The sequence below is a fragment of the Rhincodon typus genome, chromosome 1 (genome assembly GCF_021869965.1).
Source record: "Rhincodon typus isolate 14 chromosome 1, sRhiTyp1.1, whole genome shotgun sequence".
NCBI lineage: Eukaryota > Metazoa > Chordata > Chondrichthyes > Orectolobiformes > Rhincodontidae > Rhincodon > Rhincodon typus.
Window position 1 is genome coordinate 21,704,190 of NC_063332.1, and position 4,448 is coordinate 21,708,637.

Consider the following 4,448-nt stretch of genomic DNA (forward strand, 5'->3'; position numbering starts at 1 on the left):
GTCTGGGTCTGACGGTCTCGGTCTGACGGTCTCGGTCTGACAGTCTGGGTCTGACAGTCTGGGTCTGATTGTCTGGGTCTGACGGTCTCTGTCTGATGGTCTGGGTCTGATGGTCTTGTTCTGCTGGTTGATCTGTGGACTGTGCGACTGTCATGTTCATACCTTCCTGATCAGCCAACTAGAGCTGAGGAACTTCTTCAGCTGTGTGTATGCTCACCTCTGGCAATGGTGTGGCAGTCTTTTTCGCTGTTTTAAGATTGTGTACAATGTTACATTATTCTCTGTACTGGGCTACTTTCGTGCCTTCCATAGGTTTGTTTATTGATTGAAATTTCAACTTGAAATTGTCTTGCATACATCTGTGATGGATTTGCTTTACTTCTTTATGATTCCCTTGATGATTTTCACTGCCTCTTTCAGCCTTTCCACTTGAGTGTGGACAGAGTGGAGGTGATAATTGGTGTTGCATTTTTCACTTTTTGATGAAGCAGCTGAGCGATTCACTTGTGAACCGTGGGCCATTGCCTCTGATGACAATGTCCTGTGAATGTCTTTGTGGCTGCATGATGCTTTTGACAATCTTAGCTGTAGTTGTTATAGGTGACTGGTCCACCTTTCCCAGTAGTCTGCAAAATCGGAAAAGCAGCTGATGGCGACAGGATAATCGGAAGAGGTCTACTCCCAGTTTTATCTCAGATCTGTCTGGCATGTCATTTATCATCAGTGTTTTTCTATCTTGCTTTGCCTGGTACTCATTGCAAGCACTGGCTGCTATGGTCTTTGATTTTGTTGTTCATGTTTAACCAGTAAAGCAAATCTCTTTCTTTCCTCAGTCTGGACTCAATTCCTCAGCACCTTACATTGAAGTACTTTAGTATCTCTCCTCTCAACCCCTTAGAAATAATCATTTTATTTCCTTTGTACAATGTACCACCTTAGAATCATACGGTACAGAAGAGGCCCTTCAGCCCTTCAAGTCTACACAAAAACTACCCTAAATCTACATCAATCCCGCTTTCCAGAATTTAGCCCATAACCTTGAATGTTATTAATTTTCAAGTGCTGAAGCAAGTACTTTCTTTAAAATTTGGGAAGTTTCCTGCATCAACTGCCGTTGCAGGCAGTGCATTCCATACTCACACCATCCTCTGAGCGAAAATACTTTTCCTTAAGTCCCCTCTGAATGTCCTGCCTTTCACCTTAAAATTCAGACCCCTTATTGTTGATCCTTCAACTAAGAAGGAGAGCTGCTTTCTATCCACCCTGTCTTTGCCCCTCATAATCTTACACCCTTCAATCAGGACTCCCTTCAGCCTTCTCTGCTGTAAAGAAAACAGCCAGAGCTTATCCAACCTCGCTTCATACTGAACTGCCCCATCCCAGACAATATCCTGGTGAATCTCCTTTATGCCACCTTGAATGCAATCACATCCTTCTTATATTCCAGTGACCAGAACTCCTGATGTGGCCTTCACAACATCCTGTACATCTCCAACGTAACCTCTCTGCTCTTATAATCTATGCCATGACTGATAAAAGCAAGTGCCCTCTATGCCTTCTTAACTACCCTACTTACCAGTCTTGCTGCCTTCAGGGATCAGTGGACAAGCACTCTAAGATCCCGAGATAGTAGGAACTGCAGATGCTGGAGAATCCGAGACAACAAGGTGCAGAGCTGGATGAACACAGCAGGCTAAGCAGCATCATAGGAGCAGGCACCCAGCTCTGCACCTTGTTGTCTCGGATTCTCCAGCATCTGCAGTTCCTACTATCTCTGATTCAATTTTAACCCCACTGCGAAGCCTCTTTTAAGGATGCCTAGCCTGAAGAAGTTACCCTCCTCCTTCCGGACAAACCTCAGGGGATCTCTCTCCCACTGCAACTCTAAGATCCCTCTGTTTCTCTGAGCTTGCTGGTGTCCTGCCATTCATTGAGTACTCCCTTGTCTTGATATATTTTCCAAAGTGCATCACCTTACGCTTTTCAGGGTTAAATTCCATCTGCCACTGATCTGCCCACCTAGGTTGATGACTTGCATGTTGAGCTGTTGCTTCATGTTGGATCTGGAAGATTTCACACTGTAGTAGCATCTTGTACATTCCTCATGGGGAGTGCTGCTCTTGTCAGCATGTCTGCAGTGTCGATGTGCTTCATTTCCTTTTGTGTCATATCCAGATGATTTCATTATAATTGGAATAGCAATCCTTGAGGATGCTTTGGAGCAGTCAGCCGTGGTTTTGAGGAAAATGACTTGTGGTTGGATTTGATAGTCACTTTAACTTTTCCAAGTAGGGATGGATGAAAATGTTCATAAACAAAGACAATGACCAGGAACTCCTCCTCAATGTGAGAGTAGTGTAATTTTCTTCGTGTTAATGTCCCAGATTCAAATGCATCCAGTTGCACTTACTGATTTGGGGTTTCTCCTCGTGTCACACTGCAGGCGACTATATCATTTAAACAGGAGTAATCAGCACTAGCATCAACATCACTAGTTCATCAATTTTAGTGATCATTGTTTCTTTTGCCATACCCCAGTACCACTGCAAGTCCCTGGCTGTGTCTTGGCATAATCATTCACACCCCAAAGACAAATTGGGAAAGAATTTTGTCAAATAGATGTCAAACCCAAAACATTGTCGCATTGCTTTTACATCTGGCCATTGCTGATCACTGCTGCAGCTCTCAACTTTTCGGGGTCTGGTTGAAGGTCTTTTGCAGTCAGTACATAACCTATGTACTTAACCTTGGGTACCATTAATTGTAATCTTGTCTTGATCTTCAGAGAAATTCAAGGTGAAATACTCTTTGAAACAGTCTTTCCCACACCGATAAGAATGTAGTTCATAGCTGCTCTGGCTTACTAGACAGATCTGTTGCTTTTTTTGTAATTTTGCCATTTTGCATGGAATGTTTGTCAGTTTTACTTTTATCACCTTTCATTTTGGCAGATGTGCAGAGGGAAAAGGCTGCAACAAGCACAGAGAACGCTGCAGAAGCTCAGCAGGTCTGTCAGCATCTGAGGAGAGAGAGGAAAACCGAGTTAATGTTTCAAGCCTGGTGTGACACTTCTTCCAAAAGCAGTGTTGAGTTACGTCATGATGAAGTCAGATCATGGAACAGAGTTCTGGTGGAATAAAGCTGTACTGTGCTTCTGTGTATAGTTTGTAACTAATAAATATTAATAGTTTTCATTAGTATTCTGTTGGGTCATTGTCTATCCTTAGCTCCTTTGACCTGCAAACAATATTCTTACAATCGTCTTATAAAAACTTGCATTTCCAACAGAGTTCCTAGCTTTCAAGTAATAGACTTATCTTCACTTTCATGTTTTCTTTACATTTTATGCTCAAACCTGCTCAATGTGTCAATTTTGACTGCACTCAGGTGCTGCAGTGCAAGTGGGCTGTCTCCCCTAAATGCTTCTGTGTGGAAAAAAAAGGTAGTTTGCCCAAATAGATCATGGCTGAACCAATGTTAAATACTACGATGTTCAAAATGAATCAGAAACTAACTGTGATCTCCGAGATAGTAGGAACTGCAGATGCTGGAGAATCCAACTGTGATCTCCCTTGCCCAACCATTAGCAATTTACTCTTGGCATTTCCCACTTTCTTTTCCAGCTCATATAGCCATGTGCAAACTATTGTCCTCACGCCTTCAAACTTCAGATCTCAACCTGAAACATTTCTCTCTATAGATACTACCTGACCTGCTGAGCATTGCCAACATTTTGTACCTGTTCTCTTTTCCAGCTGTACTTCTATTGAAAGTACAGCTGGAAGCTGTATTACTTCTATTATACTATATGTGTATATATATACTTCTATTATACTTTATATAAGTGACAGAGAATTATTATACTTCTATTATAGTACTTCTATAGTGCACAATCTATTGAAAGACCTCTCTTTTACACCACCTTTATGGCAATCAATGTGAACTTCGATAGGGTTATGACATTAACAAGGTGCATCCTTCATCCAGACAAAACCATTTGCCCCCTTACCAAGGAAGATGATTGAAATTTTTAATTGTTGTCATCTTTTTTATCTGGAATTCTCCTTGTGGGGCTCACTACTCCATGCAGAATCTGTTACACCTCTCTCTCGAGCTACACTAGTCTTCAAACCGAGAGCGGGTCCCGTGTTGATAAGGTTTAAGGCGTTCTGGCTCCGCCCTTTTCATTGTTTAAACTGAGAAACAAAAGACTGAGTTCATTATTATAAATTAATACGATAAACATGATGCCCAGAAAAATTTCTACTCTCATGTTAACAGAGATGATGAAGTATGTAAGAAAACAGATGATGGCGAGTACAAGAAATGAAAAAAATCACAAATCCTCTGCCAGAATTAAAATAATTCACTGTAAACTGCCTGACCTTTGCTTTCGTGGTTTACAACAGCCTTTCAATTATTCACGTTACCATTATTCTATGCAAGAA

The 4,448-nt window shown here is 41.6% G+C and overlaps 1 long non-coding RNA gene across 1 annotated transcript in view; it reads left to right on the top strand.

The window, feature by feature from the left end:
- LOC125483380 overlaps positions 1–3,197 on the top strand; it is a 43,016-nt gene extending 39,819 nt beyond the window's left edge. The window contains exon 2 of the long non-coding RNA XR_007262336.1: positions 2,952–3,197. This is a non-coding gene — a long non-coding RNA (uncharacterized LOC125483380). The remainder of the gene's footprint in view (positions 1–2,951) is intronic.
- Positions 3,198–4,448: the final 1,251 nt, after the last annotated feature.